At 40.0% G+C, this 21,345-nt stretch overlaps 1 long non-coding RNA gene across 1 annotated transcript; it reads right to left on the bottom strand.

Annotated features, from left to right (window-relative positions):
* Positions 1–16,363: 16,363 nt before the first annotated feature.
* Positions 16,364–19,760, bottom strand: LOC123133568 (uncharacterized). Its single transcript, XR_006465299.1, has 3 exons — positions 18,891–19,760; positions 16,925–17,808; positions 16,364–16,761 (listed from the first exon to the last, which is right to left on the bottom strand). It is a non-coding gene; the product is annotated as an uncharacterized lncRNA (long non-coding RNA).
* Between the last annotated feature and the right edge of the window lie 1,585 nt (positions 19,761–21,345).

Below are 21,345 nucleotides of genomic sequence, written 5' to 3'. Positions count from 1 at the left end.
GAGTCTTGCACTTCTCTCCTCGTCGAGACGTGATTCAGATAAGATTAGCCAGGGCGGCATCACTTGTCGCACGCGCGCGCGCGGGCATACGCATACGCTTGATCCTTGTTAGCCATTGTGTGTGCGTGGCTGTAACAAGAAGCTGCTTGGGATTCTGCTGGCAGCAACTTCCCGGAGATTCAGAACGGCACTTCCTAGGCATCAAATGTTTTTTTCAAATGAGAAGTGTCATAGGTGTGACACAAAGCAATTTCGTAATCATGTTTCTCATAAATAAAAATGTCATAAAACTAATCATCCGACCATAGATTGATTCACAGGCACCAAATGTGTTAAAGCATCTCCAACAAGTCTCATTTTCTAAGAAAGATGACACTTCCCATAAATATCCTCCTAAACTTAGACGCCCCATTTGATACGTCATAGTATAAGAATTTCATGAGATAAGATTCCTACAGAAAAAATTTCTTTAGATCCTTTTTGTTTGTAAGAGTGGACTCATATTCTTATATATAATTGGTTCCTGCTCTTCACATTTCAAGGGAAGAAAAATCATTAGCTCGGATGTAACTGGAAAAAAATAGCCTAGCCTACGAACCAAATGACACATCTTTTTCTATTGATTTGACATTTTTTGTAACTTGAAATCCTACCATGCGAACCAAATGACATCACCTTTTCTACATGATTTGACATTTTCCATAACTTTCCTATTCCTATGACCAAAGAGACCGAATGAGATCATTTTCGTCGGCATATGCAGCCATGTACCATGTTCTCGATGAAGCCAGAAGGTTTCATGTAAGTCACCGTGAAGGAAGACATTCTTAATGTCCTGTTGATGGATGGGCCAAGAATTGAACGTGTTGATGCTTAAAACGACTCGAATGGTTGCAGGCTTGACCACCAGACGAAAGGTCTCGTCATAATCCACTCCCTCTTATTGTGTAAACATGCGAGCGAGCCATCTCGTTGTGTACCGTGCAATGGATCCATCTGTGTTGAGTTTGTGGCAAAAAAAAATCAAATTCCTAGTGAAGGCATTCACACCAGCTGGCCTAGGAACCAAAGACCAAGTCAAAATTTTAATTAAAGCATCAAATTCTTCTATCATTGATTGTCGCCAATGAGGATCTTTGAGAGCAGACAAGTAGGTAGAAGGGATAGGAGACGTGGGTAACGAGGAGTCAACGGCAAGGACTAATCTACGGGGCATAAAATGTCCTTGTTTGGCGTGGGTGGACATATTGTGGGAGTTACTAGGTGGCTCTACGGGAATTGCATGGCAAGGCAAACGTGGAGGGTGGGCGGAAATCGAGGAAGATTGGGTGGGGTTGTGGCCAACGGATCAGCGCGGTCAGGCACGTCAACGGAGCACAATCTAGAGGCAGGCGATTGGGGCATGGAAACGGAGGAATATCCCGACAAATCTAGGACAGGGGAGGCAAGCGTGTGGATCGAGGACGGGCTGGTCTCCTGTCTGGTCTGTCCGCAGATGGAGCGACACGTGGACAAAGTCGATAGCTGGGCGGATGGTGGGTGGGAGCTGATTGGTATGGACATAGCTGGGGAACCAGGGTGGGGCCCGTACGAGATTGGGACGGTGGTTGGATCCTAGAGGATCGTGGTAGGTGGGATAGGATATAGGGAAACGTTGATTCATAAGAGATAACGTGTCGAGAGACGATAACCCGTCACGAGAGTCAAAACACCTATATCCCTTATGTTCGAGAGGGTAGCCAAGAAAAACGCATGGAGTGGAACAAGGATATAATTTGTGGGCGGTGGTGGCATGTAAGTTGGGGAAACATAGGAAACCAAATACACGAAGGTGATCATACAAGGGAGGAGTGTCTTGGAGTAGGTAGTATGACGTAGCACCGATGATGCCATGAGAAGGACATCGTTAAGAGGTGGATGGCGGTGTAGAGAGCCTCTACCCAAAAGAGTGGAGGGAGGTTGGCGTGTAGAAGTAATGTGTGAATGACATCATTGGTGGTACGGATCATAAGTTCTACTTTGCCATTTTTGGGCACGGTGTGGCGCAAGAGAAGAGATAAGCGACACCGTTAGTAGAGAAAAATGTACGGAGTGAAGAGTTGATAAACTCACCACCAGTATCACATTGCATGCTCCATATAGTAACATTTTATTGCATGTGAACAAAAATATAAGAAACGTAGTAGGGTGGTGGATATGTCAGTTTTTGGGCGTAAAAGAAATGGCCAAGAAAAATGAGTGTAGTCATCGAGAATAATAAGGTAGTATTGGAAACCAGAAAAGCTTACAATCCGAAATGTCCACAAGTCACAGTGAATTAAATCAAATGGTTTATAAGATTTGCTAAACAAGGAAGGAAAAACTAGGGAGGCCGGGTTGGCGACCTAATTGACGAGTGGTACATGGAGTATGTAGGGCTTTATTACATAATGAAAGAAAATCTCTAGCTAGGATAGAAAAATATTGGGTGCTTGGGTGAGAAAGCAGTCGATGCCACAAATGTGAAGTGGTGGTGAGAACGGTGCGCCGCGCATGTTATCATCATGCAAGGAGTGGAGACTATCAAAGCTGGTGGACATCATGATGACTCTTCGAGTGTGATGATCCTTCACAAGAAAGCCAAATGGGTAAAACTCAATTAAACAAGAATTGTATTTTGTAAATTTCCTAACTGGAATAAGGTTCTGAATAATGATTAGAGAAACTAGGAAATTGCATAGACAAAAATTATGAGGGGTAAGAATGGTAGAACCGGTAGCCGTACTAGGCAGATGATTCCCATTGCCAACGGTAATAGTAGAAGGATGAAGCTTTAAAGAAGAATTTGACAAGGTAAGGTTACCAGGGTTTCCTGTCACATGGAAAGAGGCACATCTATCAAAGTACCAGTCAGACGCATGGATCTGGTTGCGGAAGCTTGCGTTGCTGCTATGAGCCACTTGGAGCATTGCCATGTACTCACACGGTGGCGAATAATATGGTGCTGGAGGTGGTGGAGACACTTGCGTCAGGTAGGCATAAGATCTAGGTCAAGGACCAAGGACGCCGGCGGCTTTGGGTGGGACCTATCAACATGGCAATGGGTACCAGCAACCCGCAAAACTGTTGTACCCTCTACTTGAACATGGTGCTTTATGCTTCATATTATTATCCAATGATGTGTTGCCATCCTATGATGTCTGAGTAGATTTTCGTTGTCCTACTGGTGATTGATGAATTGCTATGATTGGTTTAATTTTCTTGTGGTTATGTTGCTGTCCTATTGTGCCCTCCGTGTCGTGCAAGCGTGAGGGATTCCCGTTGTAGGGTGTTGCAATACGTTTATGATTTGCTTATAGTGGTTGCTTGAGTGACAGAAGCATAAACCCGAGTAAGGGGGTTGTGGCGTATGGGATAAAGGGGACTTGATGCTTTAATGATATGGTTGGGTTTTACCTTAATGATCTTTAGTAGTTGTGAATGCTTGCTAGAGTTCCAATCATAAGTGCATGTGATCCAAGAAGAGGAAGTATGTTAGCTTATGCCTCTCCCACATAAAACTTGCTATTGGTCTAGTAACATAGTCAATTGCTTAGGGACAATTTCACAACTCCTACCACCACTTTTCAACACTCGCTATATTTACTTTATTGCTTCTTTATCTAAACAACCCCTATCTTTTATTTACGTGTTCTTTATTATCTTGCAAAAGTATCCTACCACACCTACAAACTACTTCTAGTTTCATACTTGTTTTAGGTAAAGTGAATGCTAAGCATGCATAGAGTCGTATCAGTGGCAGATAGGACTTGAGAAAATATTTGTTCAACCTTTACCTCCTCGTTGGGTTCGACACTCTTACTTATCGTATACTTGCGGGTCATCAAAAAGCAATGCAAGCTCAAGAAGTAGCAGGAAGAATTTCTGGCGCCATTGCCGAGGATGTTCTACATCAAGCCTACTATAACCATCATAAACTATCATCTCTTGCATTACATTATTTGCCATTTTCCTCTCCCCCACTTCTAATTTTTTTAGAAAAGCACAGAAATATTTGCCTTCTTTCCGTTTGTCTCTATGTCTTACTTGGTTTGTTTGCTTGTTTTCCTGGAATAATTGTGTATTTATTGAAAATCAGAAAGCAAAAAGTTTATGGATCCTCATCCACTTGCTAATCTTTTTAAGAGATCCAATTATGATGAACCAATTCTATTGAGTTGCTTGCACTATATTATCTTTATGAAGTTTTTCTTGAAATTCATGAATCTAAAAATTGTGGTGAAATTTATGAAGTGATACACGATAGCTACTTGAATGAAAAACATGATTTCAATGATGTTATTATAAATTTTATTAATGTCAATTGTGCTAATAATATGCAAAACCCTAAGCTTGGGGATGTTGATTTTGCTATGTCCACTACTTATTGCAATGATCATGATTGGGGTGATAATGTTTCTTATGATCTCGAAAATTTATTTAAGCCTCATGATAATAGTGTTTGCAATAATACTAAATGTGGGTTTGGAAGAGTGTCAACTCTAGGTAATAATGATCCCACTACTTTGGAGAATGATCAATCTCATGAAATTTTTGATAAAAGTGGGTTTGGAGAGGTCGTGACTTTATTTGATGATAATCCCACTATTTTGGAAGAGTGTCAACTTTGCATGCATGTGGATCATGAAGAGAATATTTTTGTGATAGCTATATTGTTGAATTTGAATATTATCCCACATGTAATTATTATGAGAGAGGAAAATATGGTTGTAGAAATTTTCATGTTGTTAAATTACCTCTCTTCATGTCGAGATTGCTATTGTTTCTTTCTCCTTCCTTGCATATGCTAGGTTTTGCTTGTCTTGATAATTTGTTTTCTTATAAAATTCCTATGCATAGGAAGCATGTTATACTTAAATTTGGTTGTCACATGTTTTATGATGCTCTCTTTCTGTTTCAATTACTATCTTTTAAGTGAGCATCATTGAATTCTCAAGCCTGGCTCAAAGGCTTTAAAGAAAAGTGCTTGTTGGGAGACAACCCAATAATTTTTCTTTTCTGTTTTTATGAGAATACACATTATTACCTCTGTAGTAATTATGTTTTGGTGTTTCAATTAGTGTTTGAGCCAAGTAAGACCTTTGGGATGGCTTATAGTGATAGTTGATTTGATCTTGCTGAAAAACAGAAACTTTTACGCTCAGTAAAACAATTTTAGAAAATCGTAGAAACATCCATTTGATCTGACTTTTCTACAGAAGATTGATATACAAATTTACCAAGTTGTCCTAAGTTTTCAGAATTTTTAGAGTTATAGAAGTATATAAATCTATGGGCAGTATCGGGGGGTATGTACCATGGAGAAGTTGGAATACAGTAGATATTACACCAATATAAATAAAGAATGAGTTCATGACAGTACCAAAAGTGGTGATTTATTTTATTATACTAACAAATCTCATGAGTTTTCTATTTAGTTTTGTGTTGTGAAGTTTTCAAGTTTTGGGTAGAGGTTTGATGGACTATGGAATAAGGAGTGGCAAGAGCCTAAGCTTGGGGATGCCCTAGGCACCCAAAGGTAATATTCAAGGACAACAAAGCATCTAATCTTGGGGATGTCCCGAATGGCATCCCCTCTTTCGTCTTCAATCCATCGGTAAATTTACTTGAGGCTATATTTTTATTCACCACATGATATGTGTTTTGCTTGGAGCATCTTGTATGATATGAGTCTTTACCTTTTAGTTTGCCATAATCATCGTTGTTGTACACACCTTTTGAGAGAGACACGCAGGAATCGTGAATTTATTAGAATACTCTATGTGCTTCACTTATATCTTTTGAGCTAGGCAATTTGCTCTAGTGCTTCACTTATATCTTTTTAGAGCACGGCGGTGGCTTTATTTTATAAAAATTGTTGAACTCTCATGCTTCACTTGTATTATTTTGAGAGTCTCTAAACATCATGGCAATTTGCTTAGGTTATTAATTTAGTCCTAAAATGATGGGAATCCAAGAGGGATATAAGAAAAACTTTCATAGAAGAGCCTTGAATACTATGAGAAGTTTGATTCCTTGAATTTATTTGAGATATAAAGATGGTGATATTAGAACCATGCTAGTCAGTAATTGTGGATTGGTAGAAATACTTGTGTTAAAGTTTGTGATTCCCGTAGCATGCACGTATGGTGAACCATTTTGTGATGAAGTCAGAGCATGATTTATTTATTGATTGTCTTCCTTATGAGTGGCGGTCGGGGATGAGCGATGGTCTTTTCCTACCAATCTATCCCCCTAGGAGCATGCATGTAGTACTTTGTTTTGACAGCTAATAAATTTTTGCAACAAGTATGTGGGTTATTTATGACTAATGCTTAGTCCATGGATTATACGCACTCTCACCCTTCTACCATTGCTAGCCTCTCTAGTACCGTGCATTTCTTGATGGTGCATTAAACCCACCATATGCCTTCCTCAAAACAGCCATCACACCTACCTATTATGGCATTTCCATAGCCATTCCGAGATATATTGCCATGAAACTTCCACCGTTCCGTTTATTATGACATGCTTCATCATTATCATATTGCTTTGCATGATGATGTATATGGCATAGTATTTGTGGCAAGGCCACCGTTCATATTTTTTTTACATGTCACTCTTGATCATTGCCCATCCTGGTACTCCGCCGCAGGCATTCATATAGAGTCATATTTTGTTCTAGAATCGATTTCTAATTCTTGAGTCGTAAGTAAATAAAAGTGTGATGATCATCATTATTAAAGAATTATCACATGTGAGGAAAGGATGATGGAATCTATGACTCCCTCACAAGTTGGGATGAGTCTCTGGACTTTAAAAAATAAAAGAGGCCAAAGCAAGGCCAAACAAAAAATGAGAGAAAAGAGAGAGAAGGGGCAATGCTACTATCCTTGTACCACACTTGTGCTTCAAAGTAGCACCATGATCTTCATGATAGAGAGTCTCCTATGTTGTTACTTTCATATACTAGTGGGAAATTTTCATTATAGAACTTGGCTTGTATATTCCAATGATGGGCTTCCTCAAATTGCCCTAGGTCTTCATGAGCAAGCAAATTGGATGCACACCACTTAGTTTCTTTTTGAGCTTTCATACACTTATAGCTCTAGTGCATCCATTGCATGGCAATCCCTACTCACTCACATTGATATCTATTGATGGGCATCTCCATAGCCCGTTAATACCCCTAGTTGATGTGAGACTTTCTCCTTATTTTTATCTTCTCCACAACCACCATATTCTATTCCACCTATAGTGCTATATCCATGGCTCACACTCATGTATTGCTTGAAAGTTGAAAAAGTTCAAAAACATCAAAAGTATGAAACAATTGCTTGGCTGAAACCGGGGTTGTGCATGATTTAATACTTTGTGTGATGAAGATGGAGCATAGCCAGACTATGTGATTTTGTAGGGATAACTTCCTTTGGCCATGTTATTTTGAGAAGACATGATTGCTTTATTAGTATGCTTGAAGTATTATTGTTTTTATGTCAATATTAAACTTTTGTTCTGAATCGTATGGATCCGAATATTCATGCCACAATAAAGAAGATTACATGGATAAATATGTTAGGTAGCATTCCACATCAAAATTTCTGTTTTTATCAGTTACCTACTCAAGGAAGTAGGAATTAAGCAAATGCTTCATATGTATCCAACGTATCCATAATTTTTGATTGTTCCATGCTATTATATTATCTGTTTTGGATGTTTTATATGCATTAACATGCTATTTTATATTATTTTTGGGACTAACTTATTAACCTAGAGCCCAGTGCCACTTTATGTTTTCCTTGTTTTTTGAGTTTTACAGAAAAGGAATTTCAAATGGAGTCCAAATGGAATAAAACTTTACGATGATTTTTCTTGGACCAGAAGACACATGTAGGACTTGGAGATGAAGTCAGAGGAGCCCTGAGGCGGTGACAAGCCCCAGGGGCGCGCCCTGAGGGCTTATGGGCCCCTCAGGAGTCCCCTAAGCATAATTCTTGGCCTATAAATTCCCAAATATTCCGAAACGACTAGAAGCGTCCACAAAATATGTTTCTGCCACCGTAACATTTTGTACCCATGAGATCCCATCTTAGGGCCTTTTCCGGCACCCTATCAGAGGGGGATTTGATCACAAAGGGCTTCTACATCAACCCTATTGCTCTTTCGATGAAGCGTGGGTAGTTTACCACAGACCTACTGGTCCATATCTAGTAGGTAGATGGCTTCTTCTCTCTCTTTGATCTTCAATACAATGTTCTGCTCGATGTTCTTGCAGATCTATCCGATGTAATATTCTTTTGCGCTGTGTTTGTCAACGATGAATTGTGGATTTATGATTAGATTATCTATGAATATTATTTGAGTCTTTTTTGAATTCTTATATGCATAATTTGATATCTTTGTATTTCTCTTCGAATTATCGGTTTGGTTTGGCTAATAGATTGGTTCTTCTTGCAATGGGAGAGGTGCTTAGTTTTGGGTTCAATCTTGGGGTGTCCTCACCCAGTGACAAAGTAGGCGTAGTGAGACACGTATTGTATTGTTGCCATCAAGGATAAAAAGATGGGATTTTCATCATATTGGTTGAGTTTATCCCTCTACATCATGTCATCTTACTTAAGGTGTTACTCCGTTCTTATGAACTTAATACTCTAGATGCATGCTGGACAGCGGTCGATGTGTGGAGTAATAGTAGTAGATGCAGGCAGGAGTCGATATACTTGACACGGACGTGATGCCTATATTCATAATCATTGCCTTGGATATCGTCATAAGTTTGCGCTTTTTTATCAATTGCTCAACAGTAATTTGTTCACCCACCGTATGTTTTCTTTCAAGAAAGAAGCCTCTAGTGAAACATATGGCCCTCGGGGTCTACTTTTCATCATATATTTTCAGATATATAAACCAAAAACCCCAAAAATACCTTGTTGCAATTTATTTGCTTCTCTTTTGTTTTACGTTTTAGTAATCTTTATATCTATCTGTATCATATCTCATCCTTGCAAGTGATTGTGAAGGGTCTGACAACCCCTTTATCGCGTTGGGTGCAAGTGTTTGATTGTTTGTGCAAGTGCATAGATTGGAGACTTGCTTGTACCTCCTACTGGATTGATACCTTGGTTCTCAAACTGAGGGAAATACTTATCTCTACTTTGCTGCATCACCCTTTCCTCTTCAAGGGAAGAACCAACACAAGCACAAGAAGTAGCATTTCGTTGCATTTAGACTTCGTTTGGTATTGATATTCTGCGAAACCAAAAACAAGCAAAAAGCAGCAACTAACACTGGGCACTAAGTTAATAGGTTAGTCCCAAAAATTGATATATAATTACTTGAAAGTGTATATAAAAAATTCAAGATTGATAATATAATAGCATGGACCAATAAAAAATTATAGATACGTTGGAGACGTATGAGGTACTTACCATGCTGACTCCCGGCTTGGTGAACCAGGCCAAGTACCCCTTTGTCGGTTTCGTCCTGGGCCACTTCGGACAGGCCATGACGCATACACGAGAGATTCCACAAGACTTGGCATACAAGATGAGGACTTCTCTCCACTGACATAGCCGACTAGGACTCTTGTTATCCTAGTCCTCCGATGCTCTTATATAAACCGTGGCTAGGCTTGTTAATAGGTCATCTCATAACAACTCAACTCATACACATACGATCTCATGGTAGATCACATGTACTCTGTACCCCCTTGAAATCAATAAATCAAAGAAGGGCATACGGTATTACCCCTCGAGAGGGCCCGAATCTGGGTAAATCTTGTGTCCCTGTTACCTTCGTGCCAAGAGTACCAGTACTGGACCCCCTAGCCGAGATCTTCTGGATTTGACTCCATCATTGGTGGCCCATATAGGTCCAGTCGCATAGTCGCTACGTTATGATGGGAATTCAGATATGTTCCGGCATGATCTATGCACCGGAATGAATCTTTGTCTTCGGTGTCGGCATCTTCATCGCGGAGTTGATTTATCACCTCAACTACGTAGAGGGCTACACCCCATGTTGGATCATCAAGATCGGACAGGTGTCTTCATTAACGTCAACTTCGGTCCCAACCGAGATCATGAAGAAATTCTCTATGGAGCTCGGGGATTCAACATCAACAGTGCACTCGCTTGTCAGTGCATACTTATCTGGAAAATGGATTTGTTTTGTTGTCCCCTCCCCCTCGAAGTGCCGATTTCTTCAGTTAAATTGTGTGGAATTGAGTCTACAATGACACTGTAAATTTCATCGCGTTTCAATGAAGGAATCTCTAGCAATCGCTGATATACCGGAGCCCTGTCAGAACTAGATGGCAATATGTGCGAGTTCAGGGCAAAGAGTCTAGCCATCATCTTAGACATATTTCGGGAGATCCAACTGTTCATTTGCTGTGAAATTCTTATATAAAGAAGCCCTCAAAATTTCAGCTCGATTTGACGGTGTAACCTCCGGACTATACCTGAGTAGTGCATCAATTTTTAATTGATTTTTTGCATGGAAACAAATCTGAGTCAAGTTCGTCCTTTTTGGAGGAATTTTTTGTAAGGTATTGTGTTTTGATCTCAAACATGTGCCTGCAATTCACGGGTTGTGCAGGTGTCAAACCGGGCCGACCTTGTTGCTCCATGGATGTCGACCTGCGGTAGCCAAGTCATCGCTTCGTCGGGCCGATGTCAACCACGCCATGTCGCCACCTTGGATAGCCGACCAGGAGATCGGCATCGCCAAGACCATCATGGCCCCGTAGAGTGCGCGGGTTGGGCATGCTGACATCTTCAAGCCGTTACTTATTCAAGTCAACGACGATCTCATCACAAATTCTGACCTACCTCGTCATCATCGCACCATCTCTTCATCAAGCCGGCGTCCACCATGCCAACCTACTTCGTCACATCGATGGGCGTGAGGATCCATCATCAATATGCCGACATGCTTCGTCACCTCGGCCTGGGGGCTTCGCTTTTGCTTCATCGACCTTCTCCGAGAGCTCTGGCATCATCCCGGCTACCTGCTTCGTCATGACAGCTGGATCGAGGGCCTCTCCTCGCCATGACAACCATGTCGTGTTGTCACTTCATCAAGCCGAGCTCCTCACCGCGCCGCATCGGGAAAATGTTGGGGGTTGGGACCTCGGCCAAGATGAGGACTACGCACCATGTTGGATCTGTAAGAGATCAACTGGTGTCTTCTTGTCCCCACAAGCCCATGTCGAATCATGAACACCGAGCACATTAACTAGCTAAGTCGCTTTCATGCTCAAAAAAATTCTACGGATCGGTCAAGCATTATATTTGTGTAGAATAAAAACTTTGTTCTAAGACACTTTTGTTTACCTAAGTCAACTAGGGGCTCCTAAATTTATATGTGTCATTTAATAATAAGTGTTTTCTTCTTAGTCGTTGCATAATATTTTCTACTACTCCTTTTTCTGACTCGAGTTCATGTCAAATAGCCAGATAGCCTGGCTTTTCTATATGCCGCTCGAGTTTAGTTTGTCAAAATTTGCGTGAGAGGCACTCCGCCTTCGGGACAAGGAGGTTGAAGCCGAATGGTAACCCACTTGAAGCATGGAGATCGGATGTACATTTTAAAGCACAACAGAAGCATAAATTAATTTTAAGACCAATTTTCACTACAGAAATATGTCAACTTGCGATCTTCTCTCAATGACCCCAGCTGAATTGGTCGTAAATCCATGACCATTTCGCTTGGAAGGGCTCAAACCTGGAATTGCCTTACACCAAATGGTCATAAAGCAGACAAGAGTGGTTCACGACCTTATTTCTACCTGATTACGACCAATATAAGTGGTCATGAGGTTGTGAACGTGGATGCATTGGTACTTAAGGTGTCGCTCAAGGTGGGCTTGGGCCTCGGTGGAACGAGGCCACCTCCTTTTAAAAAAAATCTATGTGCCATGCAGGCCTTGGCCCATCCAGGAAGAAATGTGGGATGCCCACATATTAATAAAAAACATGTATTCGACCCAACAAAAATGGGAAAATAACAATATCAACAATGTTAATCATGTATTTAAAATTTTCTAAAAATGTTAATCATTTATTTACATTTTTCTAACCAATATCAACAATGTTTTATATGTATAAAAAATGTACAGTGTGTAAAAAAATATAGACATCAAAACGTATGTATGAAAATATCTTTTTTTGGTGGGAACATATGAAAATATGTTAACCATGTATTTGAAAAAAGTTAAACATATATAAACAATATGTACAATGTGTCTTAAAAAATGTAGACATTTATTCAAAATATTAGACATCAAAATATTTATTAAAAATGTTAATTATGTAACTAACAACCGTTTAATATCTATAAAAAATGTTTCTAGTGTTCATAAATTTGTTCATAAAATATGGTATAATATTCTTGAAAAATGGATAAGTTTTTTTACAACAAATATTTGTTAGGTTCTTCACAAAAAAACTCATTCTGGAAACTCGAAAAATGGAATATGAATATGCCGGAATTTGTCTTTTTCACGAGAGGTGGATCAAAAACTTTTTATACCCAACCATTTGATCAATTGTACATTAAATATGGTCTACTATTTTAAAATTTTGATTTGGTCCAATTTTGCTACAAATATATGGTAGGTTCTTCACAAAAAACCTCATTTCGGGCACTAAAAAATGGAAAATTGATTTTTTGTCAAAAGAAAATAAAAAATCCCTTAGGAAACATTGTTCTTCATTGCAAGATGCACCCTTGTGCACTATATGAGATCATTTGAGCAACTATGCCATGAATGTGGACATAATATTGATCATTTGGCTTGAATGTCATAGATCTCCACACGTGATAGCTCATTTCTGAGAATATTTTTTTAAAATAATTACAGTATTACAAGTTTATTAATTTTCCTGGCAACTTGGCCACATATAATGACACAATGCGAAAGTTTTCCAATTTTTTGATTTTTTCATGCCCGTTTCAAAATGCGGTCAAAATGACGGGCATGACCGTTCCTAGTTAGCGATTGAATCTTGGAAAACTTTTGGTGTTTCTCTGATTAAATAGATACTTTTGTACCTAAAAATGATTTTTGGTAAAAATAAATAGCAAACTATGAGGCAACTGCAGTTTAAATTTGACCCGCTTCCGGCTAAATTTGCGAAATTTGTCTTTTTCACAAGAGGTGGATAAAACCTTTTGACACGCAACCATTTGGTCAATTGTGCATTAAATATGACCTAGTATTTTAGAAAATTGATTTGGTACAATTTTGCAACAATTATTTGGCAGGGTCTTCACAAAAAACTCATTTTGGACGCTCGAAAAATGGAAAATGATTTTTTCGTCCACAGAAAATGAAAAATTCCTTAGGCAACATTGTTTGCCATTGCAATATGCACCCTTGTGCATAATATGAGATTATTTGAAAAAACTATGCCATGAATGTGGACATAAGATTGATCATTTGGCTTGAAAGCCATTGATCTCCACACGTGATAGCTCGTTCCTGTGAACACTTTTACAAGTTTATTATTTTTCCTGGTAACTTGGCCACATATAATGACACAATGTGAAGGTTTTCCATTTTTTTATTTTTTTATTTTTTCATGCCCGTTTCAAAATGCGGTCAAAATAGCGGGCATGACCGTTCCAAGCCAGTGGTCGAATCTTGGAAACTTTTTGGTGTTTCTCTGATTAAATAGATACTTTTGTACCTAAAAATGATATTTGAGAAAAATAAACAGCAAATTATGAGGCAACTGCAGTTCAAATTTGACCTGGTTCCTATTGAATCGGCAGAAGTTTTTCTTTTTCACAAAAGGTGGATAAAAGCTTTTGACACCCAACCATTTGGTCAATTGTGCATTAAATATGGCCTAGTATTTCAGAAAATTGATCTGGTACAGTTTTCCAACAATTATTTGGTAGGTTCTTCATAAAAAAAACTCATTTTGGGCGCTCAAAAAATAGAGAATGATTTTTTCGTCCAAAGAAAATGAAAACTTCCTTAGGCAACATTGTTTGCCATTGCAATATGGACTCTTGTGGATAATATGAGATCATTTGAACAAACTATGCCATGAATGTGGGCATAAGGTTGATCATTTGGCTTCAAAGCCATTGATCTCCACACGTGATAGCTCGTTTCTGAGAACATTTTTTTAAGATAATTGTCATACTACAAATTTATTATTTTTCCTCGGAACTTGGCCACATATAATGACAGAATGCGAAGGTCTCCCAATTGTTTTATTTTTTTGAATTTTTCATACCCGTTTCAAAATGCGGTCAAAACGACGGGCATGACCGTTCCTAGCTAGTGGTTGAATCTTAGAGAATTTTGGGTGTTTCTCTGATTAAATAGATACTTATGTACCTATAAATATTTTTTGGAGAAAATAAAGAGCAAACTACGAGGCAGTTGTAGTTCAAATTTGACCCGGTTCCAACTGAATCGGCAGAAATTTGTCTTTTTCACAAGAGGTGGATCCAAAATATTTTACCCCCAACAATTTGGTCAATTATACATTAAATATTGACTAATATTTTAGAAAAATGATTTGGTCCAATTTTGCAACAAATATTTGGTAGGTCCTTAAAAAAACTCATTTTGTGCACTCGAAAAATGAAAAATCCCTTTGACAACATTGTTTGTAATTCCAAGATGCAAACTTGTGTGAAATGTGAAATCATTTGAACAAACTATGAGGCAGCTGTAGATAAAATTTGACCCGCTTCCTAGTGAATCGATGAAAATGCCACCTAGTATGAAACTACCTCTAGTTATTCGAGGCAACAGTACTTAAACATTTTCATAAAAAGAGAAGGGAGCTTACCGCCGGGTGTCGTGGTGCTGCGTTGGAGCTCCCGGACGTTGCAATGGAGCTTCGCTGGGCACTGTGGTGTTGCGTTGGAGCTCTTGGCGCGCCGTTGAGAGCTGCAATGGAGCTTCGTGGGGATGTCATCGGTGTTGCGCTGAAGTATTTTCACGCTCGGTGCCGTCGTGACATATTGATGTGATCGAACGACCACCAATGCGTAGATCGGGTGGCTAGCTAGGCGGATGATTTCTAGACAAAATCATCTGACTGACTCATAGCAGCCGCCTATTGTTAAACGACTACGACGAATTTATATGGTCATAACGTCATCAAAACATGTACTTCGTTCTGATTGGTCTACGAGCATGTCACGCGGATCAAGCATCACAAACCGTCGGATACTGCCAGATCCAACGACCCACACCCCCTCACCCTCTCACCCACCCACACCCACCCGGAAGCAGCTCCCCTCACGTACACCACATGCCGCCGAGGACACTAACATGTGGGTGAAGGAAATATGCCCTAGAGGCAATAATAAAGTTATTATTTATTTCCTTATATCATGATAAATGTTTATTATTCATGCTAGAATTGTATTAACCGGAAACTTAGTACATGTTTGAATACATTTACAAAACATAGTGTCCCTAGTATGCCTCTACTTGACTAGCTCGTTAATCAAATATGGTTATGTTTCCTAACCATAGACATGTGTTGTCATTTGATGAACGGATCACATCATTAGGAGAACTAGCAGAGTGGCCCGCTCGATGCGCGGGCTAGAATTTTGTAAATCTTATTAAAGCATTAATGTTATTTTCTCATATTTAAAAGTTTTTATGAAATATATGCTCACCGCGTATACTGTGTAAAATATCAATGTGAATAGCCAATTACTTGAAACTTTTGAGTGCTTCCACTTAACAAAGATATGTTGTGTAAGACATTAGGAAGGAGAAATAAATGTTGTCTATTCTTTCCTAAACATATAACATCACATGTATTCATTCGAGACCATCACACATATAAAAGAGTTAGACCACATTGTATGTAAGTCAATAATGTATATTTTCTATTGGGAAAAAGAAATTATTTATTATGAAATGATCTGTGGTAGTGATCAATATGTATTGTCATTTCATATGGTTTCCTTGTAGCATGTTTTCATTATTTGGTAATAGAGCAACATAAGAAAGCTTAATAAAGTATGAACGATATTATATGTACAAGTCACCGATTAGTGTGTCCAGCAAGCGTTGGATTATTTTCACCACATCAAGGCATTGTTTAAACTTTCAATGTATTTAATTTTGTTTTAGTTGTTTACACTCTAGTAAAATGCCAACCATTTCTGCAAAAGAAGTACTATTTGATAATCTCGATATAGTTTGTCATTGGTTTATCCAATGTTCTTCTCACCCAGCAAAACACATTCCAATTCTATATAATAGAAAGATTGATCAAATAACAGGTCAAACAGATAAAATGCTTCTATTGTATTGAAAAATATACCACTCAGCAAGAAATGCTATCTCTAACAATCTTAAGCGTGAGGACGATTATCTGTGGAAGCAAAGAAGTCAAATCGAGCGACCAGATAATAGCCTAGCTCAAGCATATAGTGCACATCTATTTCTAAATAAATAATTTACGTTAGATGACATTCTCTAAACTCCTATAAAAGACATGTGCTTGCGGCAAGTCTGGCCTCACGCCGGGTATGAAGGTTGGTATCCTCTTGATAAAAGATACTAATCAGGTTGTTGCACGTGGACTCATTGCACTTGCATCATTATGGGGAGCCATTGTCTTCATCTTTGCATGCACGTCTAGGGGATCGCTGATCCCCGAGTCTTAGTCATGAACATTGATCGAACTTCTCGCGGGGACCATGCAGAAGAGCAAAGACACAGTGGACATGTATCCGCTGATAGACTTGCTGCGAGGTAGATACATAGGGAGAGATGTGTCATAAAGAAAGAAATAATCAGGGTTCTTAAATATGGAGAGAAAATAATATATATGCTAATAATATGAGATCACCAAGCTAACTGTAAAATCAAAACATAATATAGAGCCAACAGGGCTTATAGTTGTTATACCTCATGATCAATTTGAGGCGGTATATCAAAACAGGGCATGTCGGGTATCAACACCATTCTCTTTTTTTAGCAAGAGGACCTTCCAATTAGAAAATCATTAGAAATTTTAGTATGGATATTTACAAACGTTTTTTTATTGGAATTAAACCTACACGAGATAGAACGACATGTCAGCTAGTCGCAGAGCAGCAAACTACAGTAGCTATGCATGATGCTATCTGCCAAAGTTTTTTTTTTTTTGCGGATGATATCTGGCAAAGCTAACTGGGCCACCAATTTGAAAGATGATATTACCTAATTAAGAGCACCACGGAAACAATAGATCAATATGCACGTTATATATGTTAGTAAAAGCATACTGCAAATTTTGGAACGGAATATACCTACCAAATGAATATGTTTTCTGCACTGTTTGCCTATAGAAACCATACCATTCATATGTAAACGTAATTGTGATCTTCCAAATTCTGTTAAGATAATGCACTGCTTTAAAGCCATAACGTACATGTTAGCCAGCAGGAATACTGCAATCCCTCCACTATCATTGGAAAATTACCATGCAATTTTGAGAGGAAAATATAGGAGATCCGTAGCTGTCTAATTCCACATAGACACGATTAAACAATTAGAGATGGAGGAACTTGCCGTATGTATTGCATGTATATTCCAGATATTGGGTTGGATGGAGTAACTTGCTGTATGTATCGCATGTATATTCCAGATATTGCCTTGGATGACCAGCTGCTTCACAACTCATGCACCTGGCTTGGACCAAGTAAAAATAAGAAGATGTGGTCCCATGCCATTCTCTAGGTGGCAAATAGATCACTCTTCCCAGCCGACGCCAGAGGCCTTAATTCGCTCAACTGTACTGCAGCAACATTCTTTTTTTTGTACGGACCACGATAAAAAAGAAAGAATATAAGAAATGATGAAACAAAACTGAATCAAATAAATTTATATCTGCGGTGCATAGTAGCTAGCATCAAAATCAGGGTTCGCAGCAGAATATAAATAAATAAATCCATGGTTTAAGACCAAATTTTATCAAGGTATGTTGCATGATTCTCGGTCAACAGTTCAACACAGTTTGTAGGAATCAAACTTAGGGTTCATACCAGAAATAACAACCAACTACATACATCACTTGCTATTAGGTACAGAGTGACACAGTAAAGGCTGAGGATGATGCAAGACCCGACACAATGGTACCGGCAGAACATAGATGAGGGTTGTCACCACGTGCAATCTTCAGTCCCGTTAGGGTCCAGATTGGGCCGCACAGATTGAGCGTTTGTGGCGGCAAACATGCGGGTGCAGCAGAGGAACCGATGGAACTCAAGGAGGGGGTCGAATAGCTCGGGGAGGAGGCTTTGGGGCATCCAAGTCAATCATTTGTGGCGGCTCCCATGAGGGGTGCGGCAGAGGGATCAATGGATCAGGACGGGGAGGAGGCGCTGGTCGAGGGTTCATGGAGGAGCTCAGGTCGTGCGTGGTAGTATGCAAGTAAAATTAGATTAATGACATCTAATTGTTATATGATAAATAGATAGATCTGCACTCTAGAAAATACATATTTACCACACTGATTTTGAAAGCTTGCTAGGTTCTCTACATGCTTAACGATTCTTTGGCAATTTGTAGAGCTCGGCACATTCCAGTGGCAAACGGGCATTGCAATACGAAGGCGAGGTCATGATATGAGTTGTGCATTGACAATTAGTGAATTATCCTAATACTGAGGTTGCCATCTAATGCTAGGACACCAGACAGTTGGGCATGCCTAACTATAAATCAAATCACTTTTATACATCAAATTGAGCTATCTAATGAACTCCAAGAAATTGAATATCAATCTCTAGATGAAAGTCAAATCGCTTATCTATGGCAAATCATATGTCTGCAATTACTTAACTATCAAAAGAGCAGGTCTAGGTATTAGCAGATTAATCCGGAAGGAACCAACCTGCAGCTTGTTGTCGAACATGAAGGTGATGCTCCTAGCCTCCTAAAGTGCCCATCCAAAAATTCTTGTGCTAGCCAGTTCCCCCAACATGTCCGCGCTTAATTAGTCCGTTGCCCATTCCTCAACTATGTCCGCGCTTACTTCGCTGGCCCGTTCCTCGACCCAGTTGCTGTTTTCTTTGATGTAGGATCCCTGTACTGATTCCAGGCGTTTACATGGCACCTAATCTCTCAAGCACCATATGCGTGCAAATTCTTCAGCAACAAAAAACCATGCAACAGACGTGCTGATATTGGAGCAGTTCGGGACTTGATCACAAAGATCGGACGTGATGGAGGAGAGTCTCATGCCCTAGCAGGTCAGCAAGATCGGATGTGCTGGAGGAGAGTCTCATGCCGTAGCACGGTAGCAGGTCAGCGCCTCCAAGCCATCCCTGCCGCTAGAATATGTTGCCCTTGTTCCCTGCCAATCCTCAATTAACGGCAGATCATGCAAGACGATTTTCTTCATGCACCGCTAAGTAATTATGCATATGGATTATATATACCTGATTTGGGATTATCTTCATCACGTTTCCTGCTAATCCTTCATTGACGGCAGATCGGGCAAAAAGATTTGCTGCATCCGCTACTAAGTAATTATATGTACCTGATTCGGGAGCTGACAGCCGGAGATCATGCAATAATCTGTGGTGGCCATGGAATTGATCTACCTTGTAGCACCGCTCATGACCGACCAGAACCGCAATCTACCTTGTGCCTCCGCCGATGACCGACCAAAACCATATTGGGGGATTGCGCTAGGGACAGATCCATCGTAAGGGCATGCATACACCTTCACTCTCCTTGCAAGCGGCCGGTGCAAGCTCCATCCCATGATCCACACCTGGAAGATAAAGAAAAATATATATTAGGTTTTCTACAGAAGGTCATATATGATATAGAGTCATGCAGTCTTTAATGGCATGGTGGGTAAATTTTGTTCCATTAAGTAGATCTAATGGTAGTCATTTTCTATTGGATTAAATTAAAGGCCAGATATTTCTATTTTTTATGGGATTTTCTAACATATTTATCTTTTCTCTGGTTAAGCCGTCAAGTACTTTTTATATATAAATAGATGATGTGATGGATAAGACCCATTCGTTAGCTTAGCATTATGATCGTTACAGTTTCATTGCTACTACTTTCTTCATGACTTATACATGTTCCTCAGACTATGAGATTGTGCAACTCCCGAATACCGGAGGAACGCCTTGTGTGCTATCAAACATTACAATGTAACTGGGTGATTATAAACATGATCTACATGTGTCTCCGAAGGTGTTTGTTGGCTTGGCATAGATCGAGATTAGGATTTGTCACTGTGTATCAGAGAGGTATCTCTGGGCCCTCTTGGTAATTCTCATCACTATAAGCCTTGCAAGCATGTGACTAATGACTTAGTTGAGGGATGAAGCATTACTCAACGAATAAAGAGACTTGACGGTAATGATATTGAACTAGGTATGATGATACCGACGATCGAATCTCGGGCAAGTAACATACCGATGACAAAGGGAACAACGTATGTTGTTATGCGGTTTGACCGATAAAGATCTTCACAGAATATGTAGGAGCCAATATGAGCATCCAGGTTCCACTATTGGTTATTGATCGGAGATATGTCTCGATCATGTCTACATAGTTCTCGAACCCGTAGGGTCCGCACGCTTAACGTTCGATGACGATTTGTATTATGAGTTATGTGTTTTGATGACCCAAGTTTGTTCGGAGTCCCGGATGAGATCACAGACATGACAAGGAGTCTCGAAATGGTCGATACATAAAGATTGATATATTGGAAGGCTATATTCGGACATCGGAAAGGTTCCGAGTGATTCAGGTATTTTTCGAAGTACCGGGGAGTTACGGGAATTCACCGGGAGAAGTAATGGGCCTTATTGGGCCATACGGGAAAGGAGGAGGCATGCCAAAGGGGAGTTGGCGCCCGCCCATGGGTCCGAATTGTTCTAGGGCAAGGGGGCGGCGTCCCCCTTGCCCTTTCCTTCTCCCTCTCTCTATCCCTCTTTCCTTCTCTCATACTCCGAAAAGGAAAGGGATTCCTACTAGGACTTGGAAGTCCTAGTAGGACTCCATACTCTTGGCGCACCCCTAGGGGGCCGGCCTCTCTCCCTCCCTCCTTTATATACGTGGGCAGGGGGCACCCCAAAGACACACCAAGTTTTTCCTTAGCCATGTGCGGTGCCCCCCTCCACAGTTACATGCCTCAATCATATCGCCGTAGTGCTTAGGCGAAGCCCTGCGCCGGTAACATCATCACAGTCGCCATGCCGTCGTGCTGACGGAACTCACCCTCGTCCTCAATTGGATCAAGAGCACGAGGGACGTCATCAAGCTGAACGTGTGCTGAATGCGGAGGTGTCGTACGTTCGGTACTTGGATTGGTTGGATCA

The sequence above is a fragment of the Triticum aestivum genome, chromosome 6B (genome assembly GCF_018294505.1).
Source record: "Triticum aestivum cultivar Chinese Spring chromosome 6B, IWGSC CS RefSeq v2.1, whole genome shotgun sequence".
NCBI classification, from domain to species: Eukaryota; Viridiplantae; Streptophyta; class Magnoliopsida; order Poales; family Poaceae; genus Triticum; species Triticum aestivum.
The sequence above is the reverse complement of the archived record's forward strand: the minus strand, read 5'-3'. Positions and strand labels throughout refer to the sequence as shown.